A 14,272-nucleotide genomic window follows, 5' to 3' on the forward strand; every position below is an offset into this window, starting at 1 on the left:
TAGTGACCCGATGTCCTCACAGTACCTGGCAGGAGACTGCACCAACCCCAGGTGGTAGAGAAATGATTTGGGGTGGGGCGGGGGTGACATTGCAAGAGATGTAACATGAAAACAAGGAATATGCTTGTAAGGAGAGTTTCCTATAGAGAGGAGCGGTTCGAGCCTTGAACATCTGGGAGTGTCCTGTGAAGTGGAAGTTTAGCCTAGGCACAGGGGAGAGTGGTGATCACAGCTTCATTGTAAAAAATATCAGGGGAGGGCTGGGGAAGTGGCTCAGTCACTAAAGTGTCTGCCAGGCCAGGGAAGCGTGGAGAGCTGTCTCCACAGACATATACCACGCACCCACTTTAAAAACAGAATAAAAAGCAAACAACAACAAAGACCCCCACTGTCTTTAAACTTAGCCTTAAAGCTCTCTGAAGTTCACTGACCAGCCAGCTTAGCCAAAACGTAGAGATTTGGGTTCAGAGAGAGATTCTGTCTCAAAAAAATAAAGGAGTCAAGCGATGAGGAAAAGACACTTAACCTTGACCTTGGAGCCCAGTGCAGTGGCACACACCTGTACTCCCAGCACTCAGAAGGTAGAGGCAGGAGGCAGGTGGATCTCTGTGAGTTCAAGGCCAGCCGGGTCCACAGAGTGAGTTCCAGGATCACCAAGGCTACACAGAGAAACCCTATCTCGAAAAATCAAGAGAAAAAAACCAAAACCATTGACCTTGGACCACCACATGCATCTGTAACATGCATACACATGGACACACACAAACCACACATGTAAGTATCAGAGGTTCTCTAACTTTTCCTCTCTCTCTCTCTCTCTCTCTCTCTCTCTCTCTCTGTCTCCCTCCCTCCCTTCCTTCCCCTTCCTTCTCCCTTCTCCTTCTTCTTCTCTCTCTCTCTGTCTCTCTCTCTCTCTGTCTCTCTCTCTCTCTTCTGTTCTCTCTCTCTCTCTCTCCCCTCGTCTCTCCTCTCTGTCTCTCTCTCTCTCTGTCTCTCTCTCTCTCCCTCTCCCCCCCTTCTCCTCATCTATACCATTGAAGGTGAGAAATCACTTGGCAGCCTTAAAGGTAGAACAGGATGTAGAAGTTTTAAGATATTTACTTGGGGCAGAGGGAACATATCTGAACAACAGATTCAGCAGACATCTCTTCCTCTGATTTGCAGCAATTCGAGTCTCCCTACACTCCCTGTGTAAGAGAAAGCATGTTTTATCATCACCCTGGGAGATTACACATTTGTTTTCCTATAGCAGGATAAATCCAGTCTGGAGACTTCCCATACACTAAGCTGGTGCTCTACCACTGAGCCACTCCCCAGCCCCTCAATGGGGGATTCTAGGCAGGTGCTCTACCACTGAGCCACACCCCAGTCCCTCACTGGGGGATTCTAGGCAGGTGCTCTACCAGTGAACCACTCCCCAGCCCCTCACTGGGGGATTCTAGGCAGGTGCTCTACCAGTGAACCACTCCCCAGCCCCTCACTGGGGGATTCTAGGCAGGTGCTCTACCAGTGAGCCACTCCCCAGCCCCTCACTGGGGGATTCTAGGCAGGGGCTCTACCAGTGAGCCACTCCCCAGCCCCTCACTGGGGGATTCTAGACAGGGGCTCTACCCCTGGGCCACACCCCAGCCCCTCAATGGGGGATCCTAGGCAGGGGCTCTACCCCTGGGCCACACCCCAGCCCCTCACTGGGGGATTCTAGACAGGGGCTCTACCCCTGGGCCACACCCCAGCCCCTCAATGGGGGATTCTAGGCAGGTGCTCTACTGCTGAACCAAAGCTCAGCCCCTGTGATGTTCTAAATCAGTTATCTATGGCGACCCACCCAGGAGGATTTGAGCATAAATTTAAACCTGTGTCTCCCAGTACTGTCTTCTGTTTTGAGGGAGGCAGAACAAAGATAATAAAAAATAACCATAAAAACATAGTAAAAAGATCTTGCCAGGCATAGTGGTGCATGTCTGTAATCCCAGCTCTCACGGAGGCAGAGGTAGGTGGATCTCTGTGAAGTTGGAGGGTTTGAGGACAGCCTGGTCTACAAAGCAAGTCCTGACAGCCAAGGCTACACAGAGAAACCCTTTCTTGGAGAGGGAAGGAGGGAGGGAGGGAGGGAGGGAGAGAGAGAGAGAGAGAGAGAGAGAGAGAGAGGTGTCTTAAGAAGCATATTGTACAACAGAGGACTTTCGGGGGGGGGGGTCTCTGTGTAACCTTGGCTGTTCTGGACTTGCTTTGTAGACCAAGCTGGCCTGGAACTCACAAAGATCCACCTGCCTCTGCCTCCCCAGGTGCTGGGATTACCGATGTGCATCACCATGCCTGGCTCAACAGAGGACACTTTTAAGTTAAGTGAATGAGGGATGTTTTGTATTCTTTTGGGACAAAGCCCAAAGTGATGAGCTCTCCGGGCAGGAAATGACACCTGTGACTGACCCCAACACTGACGAAGTCCAAGTATACACCTGAGGCACTGAGCGCCTCTGTGCCATCTCTCAAAGCCATTCTATCAAAGGGAAATGCCTGTTGGTAGAGAGCTCTTGTCCACACCGACCTGCAGCCAGCCATTCTGCAGCATCTACTCATCTGCCTTTATCCTGGTGACACCATGGTCCTAAATACCCAAAACATCATATGCAGAACCACAGGCGATAAACATACATGGATGGGGTCAATAGTAGAAGGGGCTTTCACTGTAAGTTGTGAAAAATGGGGCCTGGAGAGATGGCTTAGCAGTTAGGAATACATACGTCTCTTTAAGAGGACCTGAGTTCAGCTCCTGGCACCTACATCAGGTGGCTCACTATTGCCTGCAAATTAAACACCAGGGCCCCCAAAGCCCTCTGCAGGCACCTACACTCATGCGCACATCTACATAAAGAGACATACACACATATTTTAAATAATAACAATGACTGTGAGAATGGGGTTGTTTATGTCAGAGTCTCATGTATCCTAAGATGACCATGCCCTCTTGCTTGTAGTAAAGGGTGACCTTGAACCTTTGATCCATTTTCCTCTACCACCCAAGTGCTAAGATCCCCAGCGTGGCCCACCACACTCACACCCTTATGCAGTGTGAAACCCAGAGTACCCAGCTTGCCCCGCCGGCACCCCATCCTCAGCCTCTGAGGACTGCTGTAATAACAGCTTCACCATTAAACACAGATATGTTTTAATCTTTGTCTGTATGAGTGCATGGGGCGTGTGTGGGCTGGAGGTGCGTCTGAGCATGCGCGTTCAGAGGTCATAGGACAAGCGCCTTGCTTGAGCCAGGCTCTCTTGTTTTCTGTTGTGTATGCCAGACTAGCTGGCCCATGCATGTCTGAGAATTCTACTTCCTGTCTTGCTGCAGAAGCACCGAGATTACGGAGGTGCACTACCACGTGCGGCCTTACACGTATTCTCGGGGTCCCATTGAGCCATCTCCCCATCCCTTTAAACTGACCTGTCATCCACCCCACCACTTGCCCGTTTCGAATAAGCATAAGTCTCTCTGTAGGCTTCTGGTTTTGTCACCCCAAAGTGTGGTATCAAATAACTACCATACTCCGTCCTAAGGATCAGGGCGACAGCTGGGAACTGCAATCTTCTGGAACTTCTTTACACACGTGCCCGGTGCTTCAGTTTGGTTAGTAGCGGACTCCTCGGCAACTGTCAGCCGCTTGAATATGAGGCTGACCCTGTCCCTAGAGCTTTGGTACAGTTCAAGAGTGGCGCTCCCCACACTGATGTGCTTAAACACTTGGCCCACAACAGGTAGCTCCATCTGGGGAACGTTCTGAGACCTTTGTAGACAAGTGGGTCACTGGGAAATGATGACCTTGAAGGTGACATCCTCTTCTGCTTCCTGCCCACGATCTCTGCTGTGGTCAGCCATGCTGTGAAAGGCAGCTGCCATGGGCTGCACAGACAGAGCCGTGGCAGCAGTCAAGCCTTCTCTACCAGGGTGGGTGGATACCCACAAAACCAGGAGCCAAGTTGTGTTGGATGATGGTCCTGTGCACTGTGTATTCAGGTGCTGATTTCTGTGCCCAGAGTTCTGGTGGCAGTCCAGACCCAGGCATTGTCATTTTTATGAAGAATCTCCTGTCTCGATGTTGTATAAAACCTACTCCCCGATTATCTACGATTAGTGAATAAAGAGGCTGATTTAGGCAATACCTGGTCAGAGGAGACAGAAGGCAGCACTTCCATTCCCAGTCTGGAGGTTTCAGGGAGACAGAGAGGAGAAAGAGGAAGGAGAAAGAAATCACCACGGGGACAGAGAGTTAAGGCAGAAGGCCAAGGCAAGACTGAGATGGCAAGCAAGAGGTCACGTGGCTGGGAGGCAGCCAGACTAGAATAACTAGGGTTAGAGTAGATGAGCATCTGCCCAGTTAGAGAGCTTGAAGCTTGTTGAATAAATCCAATTGGTCTCTGTGTCATTATTTAGAAGCGAGGATGAATAGCAGAAAAGGCCCTTACTAATACCTCGATTCAACACAAATGAATCTTTTTGCCTTAAGCTGGTCCCATTGGATAGTCCATCACCAAAAGAGGGGTGAGTGGGGAGAGGGAGAGAAAGGTCTCAGGACATGACAGCTGGATTCTGAGAAGGAATATCTGACAGAGCGTGTGGAAACCACATGGTCTTCTCTGGAGCTCATGCAGTTATAATCCATGATGCTCTGGTGGTTACAATGCAGACCATAAAACCTCCATGCAAGGGAAGACGTGCCTAATGTTACTCCTTTTCTGTTTGGTTGGTCGTTTGATTGTGTATGTGTGTGTGTGTGTGTGTGTGTGTGTGTGTGTGTGTGTGTGTGTGTATACCCATGTGAGCATGAAGAGGCCAGAGGTCAACCTCAACTGCCACTCCTCAAGAGCACTGCCCACCTTGTGTTTTGGGTTGTTGTTGTTGTTGGGTTTTTTTGTTTGTTTGTTTGTTTTGTTTTTTGTTTTTTGAGATGATTTTTTCCTGGAGTCCAGCCATTTGGTTAGTATGACTGGCCAGTAATTTCCCAGGGAACTGCGTATTGCTATCTCCCCAGTGCTGGGTTTACAAGCATGAACCACTGCACATGACTTTTTTTTCCCATGGGACCTGGGGATTAAAATAAAGTCTTTATGACCTGAATTTGCCAGATTTTGGTTTCTAGAGACAGGGTCTTACTCTGTGCTATAAGCTAACCTAGGAGTGAATATGTAGCCCAGCATGGCCTCTTTTCTCAGCTTCCCTAGTACCATACTTAGGCCCTGTGGAGGAAATTTAATCCAGCCACATGGGCTGTTCTGGCAAGGGATCACATCCAAAGACCTTCTAGATCCATGTGATCTATGGTGATGTAGGCACGCCACACACCTTTAATCCCTCTGGCTAGAATACAGACATACCTTTAGTATACACCTCTAATCCCTAAAGATGACATATAATTGACAAAGTAATGTGTCAGAGAAAGATTGAACAGAGTAAATCAGAGATAAGATACACCCAACTCTCGAGAGAACAGACAGGAAAGAGAAGCTACTTAAGAGCAGTGCAGGGAGAGTCAGTCCAGGCGTTGGGAGTCAGTTCAGTTGAGTGAGTACAGGGCAGTGGAGTTGAGTTTGTTAATGAGTTCTTGAAGAGACAATTGAAACCAAAGAATAAGAAGGAGCCAGAAGATTAGAACAAAGTTAGTTTGAGGCCAAGCAGAGCAATTCAGTGAGGAGCTGAGAGAAGCCAGATTGAAGCTTGGGAGGAATTCAAGCCAGGACAGCTGAGTTGAACCAGCCAGCCAGAGTTCAGAAAGAGCCAGAAAGGGTGAGTTTATTCAGAAGTAAGCCTCTGAGGCTACAATTACATCAGGGAGAATAAAAATTACTTTTATACCTGCCCTTGCTTATGAAGGAAAACAAGGTCATGTTTCAGAAAAGTTGACAAAGATATAGCCAGCTTTGGGAAATACCATCTGCTGCAGATGCTCCTTGAAAGTTCTCAACAGTTCTTAGAGGAAGAATAGTTTTCTAGGTCTTAAGATCTGCATCGAAGGCTGGTGAGATCAAACTGTGCACAGGGAGGCAAGTCTTCCCACCAGGTGAGGGTAATGAACTCATTAAGCCCCCTTAATATCATAGGTTGAAGCCTAGTTCTCAACGACTCAGGCTGTGACTGTGCTTGGAGACAGGGCCTTTAAAGAGGTGATTAAGTCAAAATCAGGAGGAATCCCAATCCTCTCTGACTAGTGTCTCTACGTGAAGAAACCATCAGGACATAAATATGCAAAAAGAAACTACAAAATTACAGGGAGGTGATATCTGCAAGCTAAGAAGAAAGGTCCCAGAGGAAGCCAGTCCTGTACTCATCTTCATCTTGACCTTTGGCTTCTGCCCTCTGAGACTGTAAGAAAAGTCATTGCCTGTTGTTTAAGTCACCACCACCTACCTGTGTCTTATTTGAGTGGCCCTATCAACGTGATTCAGTGAAGCAGTAGGTACCTTTAGCCATTAATAGCATAAAGACTGCTTACCCTACCTGTGCAATAAATCCATCTATCCATTCATCCATCCTTTCATCCATGTATCCTTTCATCTACCCACCCATCCATCCACCCATTCATCCATCCATCCATCAATCAATCTTCCCATCAATCTACTGGTACACCCACTTATCCCGCAACCATCTTCCCACCAATCCATCTATCATTGTATCTTTCACATACCATTTAGTTTCTGTAGAAACAGTTATATGGATTTTTCAATTATGGAAAGTTTACATGCAATTTCTTTTTAACTACCCATGATCCCTAGCCCCTTGCTTATGAGACTTAGGGTCCTTGGAGAGAAATTTAGAGTTAGGGGTACACTTTTTAACCTTCACTCTTTCATGTTATATTCATTTAGGAAGTGAATTTATTCCATCACTCTGAAAAGTCACTAGCTGTATGAGATGAGTGACTGGTGGGTCACATAAGGATTACAGAAAATAGGTGAGTGTGTGAATGTTTGTGTGTATGTGTGTGTGTGTTAGAGAGAGAGAGACAGACAGACAGACAGACAGACACAGACAGACAGACAGACAGACAGATAGACAGAGACAGACAGACAGAGAGGCCTTAAAGTAGTTCATATTCGAGATGTAACATGAATAAATTAATAAAATAAAATAAAGTAGTTCATATTCTTTGATCCAAAATTCACAGTTAAAATAACTAAAATTAGAAGTCTTCATGTGTACAAGAGTTTCTATCTCTGTGCTGTAGTAAGAGGAAAATTAAGAGCCAATCAATATATGTTATGAAATAATAAAGTTAATATTTTTAAAGAATATCCAATGACATGGGAAAATGAACAAAATAATGTTAGGTGGGAAAATTGATTGTTATTTTCTCTTATAATATTTGTAATATATGCATATGGATGGGTGAGTGGGAGGGTTGGTGGGGAGGTGGGTAGATGCATGGATAAGCTGGGTGGGTGGGTGGGTAGCTGGATGAGAAGATGGATGGATGAATAAAAGGATGGGCAGTGGGTAGAATGAACAATATGGATGAGTAAATGGATGGGAACTTGGACAGATGGGAGAATGTGTGAACAGATGAATGGTTGGACAGCCTGGCAGATGCATCAATGGGTGGATAGAAAGATGGGCAGATGACTACGTAAGGGCATGGATAGACAAATGGTCCATGGGGGAGGATGGATGATGGGTTGAGTAGATGGAAGCATGGATGAGTGAGTGGTAATATGGATGGATAGATGCATGCATGCATGTGTACCACGTGGATGGATGAGAAGCACCAAAATATTAATGATGGTCATTCCAGCACAGTACTGTAGAAATTTTTTTCTTTCTTTAAAAGCTTCTGAGACTAACTGTGGCAGTATACAGCTGAAATCCTAACATCCAGGAGGCTGAGGCAGGAGCGTCAAGGCCCCAACATGGGCTTTATAGTGAGATCCTTTTGCAATAATATGAAATAATTCAATGTCTGGGCTTCTGAGAACTTAAAAAAGAGAACATTTGGCCTTATAAAATACAAGAAGTCAATCATATACAGCGCAATGCTTCAGTGTGGGGGTGATGTTGACATGCATCCCCCGAGATTAGGCTGAGCTCTTGGCTGTGTTGTTTTTTGGTACTGCTGCCCTTCCCATCCCTCCTTCCCTCCTGCTTTCCCTTTCTTCATCCTCTCAATGAACACCACAGCAGAGACGGCCTCTGGCCTGCGTGGTTTCACTCTGAGAGTGACAGCAGCACCACAGAACATTTGGTGGGAACACAGAGAAGCACAATTGAAAGCCAGAAGGGGTCTAAAAAAAAAGCATCAAGTCCAACATAGTTATTTATCCCAATGTCAGATAGAAAAGCAAGAAACGTACAACAGAACATTCAGGTTTGCCAGAATAAGCCATTATGGGTCTCTCACCCATGAAGTTGCCTGAGTCATTTTTGAAACTATTTGTATTTCCAAGCCTGAACCATTTCCATAAATCTGTGACTCCTGGTGTGAGCACCAAGCTGGGGGGGGGGGGACAGAGTTTAATAGAAACGCATGTGAGGAAAGCCTCATGGCTACTTTCTCGCTGCCTCTGTGCCTGAGAGGAGCCCACAGTGGTGGCCTTTGGCTAAAGCTGGGTCAGTGTGATGTGTAGAACAGGGATGGCTGGCCAGCACTGGATCAGCCTGTCACTTGCAGCCATGTGTTCAGAGCCAGTGTGTGTGTGTGTGTGTGTGTGTGTGTGTGTGTGTGTGTGTGTGTGTGTGTGTGTGTGTGTGTTTTAGATGTGCACTTGTGTGCAGGTGCCCACATCTATGTCCATGCAGAGGCCTGAAGATGTTGGGTCTCTTGGTCTGTAACTCTGCTTTGTTTCTTCAGGGGTCTTGGGCTGAACCTAGGCTGACAGCCAGCGAGTTCTGCTGCCTTCATTTCTCCCCTCTCCATTTCCCACAATGCTGAGATTATAGGCACATGAATCCACACAAAGCTCTTCTATGTGGAAACTAGGCATTCTAACTCATGCTTTCACAGGAGCCCACCTCCCCAGCTTTAACATCTCTTGCATTCAAGGATCCCACAATGCATAGCGCAGGTATCAAACAGATCAAGTTGGCATGCTCTCCACAGAGGTCTGAGCAAAGAATTGCCATGGTTGACACCGAGCAGACCACGGGCGGGGGCATGGTTGAGGAGGCAGGTCCTTGGATTGGGAGCTGAACAACACGGGCAATTGGTGAGACGGTGGTGATCACAGCACAGAGCAAGATAATATTCAAAGGAAGTTACCAACGAGGACCAGGAAAGTCCCCCGGAGAAGATACAGGGTGCTGAGAAGGCTGCGAGAGGCAAGACATTTCAGAAGTCAAAGGGATAATGAACTGTGTCATTTCATGGCCGTTCTGGGCTGATGTGTTCCAACCGTAGCGCACAGTTCTTCTTCGGTCTGTCCTTGGTTTTTTCCCCTAGGAAGCATGTCAGGGTTTGCCCGGAAGCAGCTCATTTTCCAGTGTCTTGCCCAGTCACTCAGCCCTGTAGACCTCTGACGTCCATCTCCCTTGGCCTGGCCTTCTACCACCCAGGAAGGTCCAAGGTCATGCTCTGAAACACAGACATCACTGGGCACATTTTGTTTTGGATTGTTTGCGAAGGCGTCAGTGGGGACCGTTTCCAGCGCTCCTCTCTGCTCCCAGCAGCCGGTACGGTCCCTCCCAGAGCAGCCTCTTTTTTTTTTTTTTTTTTTTTTCTCCCTGTTTCAGTATCGTTTTCTTACCCATTTCACTGGCCCACACTGCCCTTCTCCTGCAGATTTGGGTGCAGATCTCTGGACATCTACCATATTATTTCCACATGTTTCCTTTTGACCAGGGATCTGGTTTACGCCCTATAAGAGCTGTCACTAGGCCTGACTTTTCCAGCCCAGCATAATGATGCTTTCTCTTAGGGGTGGATGATTGTGCTATTTATTCTGAGTCACCATCTCATCTAGAGCAGGAGTGACATCTACTTGTCTGTCCTCAGGGTCCTTGATGGCTGGACAATGTCCTCACTAAGCTCATTTCCCCCCAATGTCCTGGGCTCTTAGAGGGGCTATCCTAAAGGCACACTGTGTCCTTAATGGTGCAAAGAAGCCTAAAGAACATTTTTAAAAAAACTTTTCTAGTAAAACATTTGTACTATATTACATGTTCTATGGAAATGTATTGTCTTGGTTTTTTTTGATGCCATAAAAATACCATGACCAAGGTAACGTATAAAAACAGAAGCATTTAATTTGAAGGTTTGCAGCTCCAGAAGGTGAGAATTCATTATCATCATGGTAGGAGCATGACCGCAGGCAGGCAGGCAGGCAGCAGGCAGGCAGGCAGGCAGGTGTGGCTCTTGAGACTGTACATCTGATTCCTAAGCACAAGGCAGTAAGAGAGACCAAGAGCAAGGGGAGTGACTGGGAATGGCATAGCCCAGTCCTCACAGCTCGAGCGTCTCCACATCCTTTCCAAGCCGGCTTTGCTTGAGAACCCACCCCTAGTGACACACCTCCTCCACAAGGCCACCTCTCCTGTTCCTTCCCGAACAGTCCCACAAGCTGGGGACCAAGCACTCAAACACAGGAGTCTATCACATTCTACTCTGTGGTCTCATAGCTATGCCATAATGCAAAACACATCCAGCCCAACTTCAAAAGTCCCCAAAATCTTTCAGAGTCTCAACAAAGCTTAAAAGTGCAAAGTCTCACACATGGTATAGACTCACTTAACAATTGGACACTAGCCCAAAAGGGATATCCCGTGAAAGTCCTCACTTACCAGGAGATTGGGATAGATGTGGGGACTTCCTACTGGGACTCTAGGTGAGAGAAGTATGGGAGAATGGGGAAATAAAAGGATCCAGGGGGTCTTAGAAACCTACAAGAAGAACATCATGACAGGCGGGTCTGGACCCAGGGTGGTCTGTTCAACCTACTGCACCAACCAAGGACAATGCATGCAGTAAACATTGAACCCCTATTCAGATCTAGCCAATGGATAGGACATTCTCCACAGTTGTGTGAAGAGTGGGGACTGACTCTCACATGAACTCTGGTGTCCCATATTTGACCATTTCCCCTTGGTGGGGAGGCCTGGTGGCACTCAGAGAAAGAATAAGCAGGCTATCAGGATGAGATTTGATAGGCTATGACCACATGGTGGAGGAAGAGGTTCCCTACTGTCACAGACCTAGGGGAGGGGAATAGGGTGAAAGAGGAAGGGAAGGAGGAATGGGAAGATACAAGTCAGGGGATAACAATTTGATATGTAACCTGAATAAATTAATTCAATTTTTTAAAAAGTGCAAAGTCTCTTTTGAGACACAAGACAGTCTCTTAATTATAATCTGTGTAAAATCAAAAAGCAAGTTATATGTTTCCAACATGCAATGGCACAGAATATATATTACCATTCCAAAAGGGAAGAATGGGGGCATAGTGAGGTATATTGATCCAAAGCAAGACCAAAACACAGCATGGCAAACTCCAAATCCTGTAGCTCCATGTCTGATAACAAAGGGCTTTGATGGCTCTACCTTCCCAGCTTTGCTGACTGCGCTCTCTCTCTCTCTCTCTCTCTCTCTCTCTCTCTCTCTCTCTCTCTCTCTCTCTCTCTCTCTCTCTCTCTCTCTCTCTCTCTCTCCTGCTGGTTCCATTTATTGTCTGCAGCTCTCCTTGTCAGGTATCCCATAGTTCTGGCATCTCCATTTTGAGTCTCCTACACAATCCAGGATTCACGTTCATAGCCTGATGCAATGGCTTCTCCGAGCCTTCATGAAAAGATTCTGCTGTCGCCAATCTGGCCTTAGCAGCTTTTCTTTAAGTATAGAGGAAGATTCCATAACCCCTTTACTTCTCTATTCTTGATGACTCTAAAGCCAGAGCCAAGTGGTTGATGCTGCCAAGCTCCTCTGCCTGCTTGAGATGGAACCTTGAATTACACTTGCATCAGCTTTGATTCCTTGTTGCTTTTTAGTGATGGATGACTCTCTGGGCCTTTTGTTTGCATAAATTGCAGGATTAGCGGGGTAGGATCTCGCCCCAAGGGTGGCACTCCCTTTCTTCCATTTCTTCATAGGCCTTTCTTTAAACTTCTTATCTCTTTGAGCACAAGTCTTGGCTCCAACATTGAATTTCCAGCTTCTCTTTAACTCTTCAAATTAAATGTTGTACTTAATTTTTGTCTTGCTTTCTCCTTTCCATTGTAGACCTGCATAAGAGTGATTATGAATAACCACAGGACGGAGTTAATATTAGGCTGTCTTGAAATCTCCTTTGCCAATGCAATTAATCCAAACTTTTCCATTTAGCCTCAGACAGATTCTTTTAGATACGAGCAAAAGGCAAGTACATTCTTTGTCAAGATATAACAAATATACATAATTATAAATAATAAATAAATGTGTTTTAAAAGGTCCAACATGTAAATGAGACCACACAGAAACCTCTCTGAAAGGAAGAAGAAAAGGAAAGCAGCCAACAGGCTGATCCCAATCCCTAGGATTCTACAAGCCCCAGTTTTTGGTTCCCCAAGTCTATTCTTATGAACACAGTATTAAAGGCATCATTGCGGGGAAACTTTGGCTTAGATTTTTCAAAACCTGCTTTATTTAGGGTGTTTAAACAATTCACCTTCACTTCTAACCCACTGACCAGAGGAAGGGGAGAAAGAAAGTTAATAGGAAAAAGGAATTGTAGTCCTGTTTGGACATACTTTCTTGGACCAAGTCCGCTCTGTGTTCTCAAACTACCAGCAGTCCAGTCCAACAGCCAATGCCAAACAGCCACACGAATGAATCCGTAGCTGTGGCACAATCCAGCAGAAACAGCAAGGCTCTGCAGAATCAGCCTAAGTCCGTGGAATCAGCCAGAACCAACTGGAATCAGCCAGAGTACCACAAGAAGTTCTCTGGGACGTTTCTCTCTGCAAAGCAAAGTCCAGGCAAGACCAGTGAAGACCAGTGAAGACCAGCAAAGTGTTGCACAGCTTAGAAATGCCAAAAGAGTCATCCCACTGTTGGTGGTTCTTTTTATACTCCTTTCAACCATCACGTGCCCTCTCAAGTGTCTGCTCGCAGCAAAACATCACGTGCCCTCTCACAAGACATCTTCTGGAATGACATCATTCCAGACAATCCCCAGAAAAACATTACATGACACAACTGAGTCTTCAAAGAAACCAGAAACTTCCACTTCAGGGAAATGTGTCAAAGCCAGTAGCTCAGATGAGAATTGCTACTGAAGAAGTTTCGTTGCCAGTTCCCAAGAGGAGAGGGCATGGTACACCGTGAGGACAGGGAAAGGAAACACTGAGGCTCACCCAGCGGCAGCAGAAGAGAGAGGGAAGCAGGGACCTTTACTGTGGCTTCCATGAGAAGGAACAGATGGGGCAGGCTTTCGGTTGGCTAGAACAATTTCACATTCTGGGAGCGCGGAGCCTGTCCTCAATGGCCTGTCACTCAGGGATGGAGGGATATCAGGGCAGATAGATGGTGGCCTAGGTTACAAAAGGAAGATTCTGGGAGTCTGGGCCTTGGATAAAGAATACTCCTAGGTGAGCCATTTGCCATGTTGAACGACTTTTCCTGGGGAGACATGAACACACACCAACTAGCCCCTGTCAGAACATTTGACATCCAGCCAAAGAAATGCTTCCATTCAAGTCTCTCACATGGAAACAGTGAGTTCACTGGGCTTTGATACTTAACCCTCTGCATTAAAAGGCCATAGAGGAGAGTTCCTCCCAGCAGCATGCATGAGGACTTCTCTACAGAATCACAGGCAAGGGGTTCCTTACAGGCTTGGACAGCTGCATCAGCAAAAAGCCCACTGTAGCATAGGTAATAACTAAGCACAGCTGCATCCGTGGGGCTCTCCGAACAACTTGCAGGCAGCTACACCACTGAATAGTCTCCGCTGCGTCAGCCGTGAATTTGCTCCTATAGCCTCAGGGAAGGGCCCTGTGGGTCTTTGTCTGGTGAGCTTCAATACTCTCTAAAGCTCATGGATTCTCTCCCGCAGCCCAGGTCATGTTTCTGTCAGAAGGCAACAACCGCAGAACGCACCTCTCAGAGTTCCAGAAGTTTAGATGCGGGAGGCCAGACCCTGCAGGACCTGCCAGGCGCTCTTGTGCTGGAAGTTTTTGGCTTCTTTGTAAAAACCAGTTATGTTATGTAAATTATGGGGGTTTTGTTTTGTTTTGTTTTAATCCCAAAAGTTTGGACTTTAGTTTTTCCACAGGTGATAATTACCTCGTGCAAGGGCGTGGTCTTTGCCAGCTGGAGTTAGTTGG

The sequence above is a fragment of the Acomys russatus genome, chromosome 19 (assembly GCF_903995435.1).
Source record: "Acomys russatus chromosome 19, mAcoRus1.1, whole genome shotgun sequence".
Lineage (NCBI taxonomy): Eukaryota > Metazoa > Chordata > Mammalia > Rodentia > Muridae > Acomys > Acomys russatus.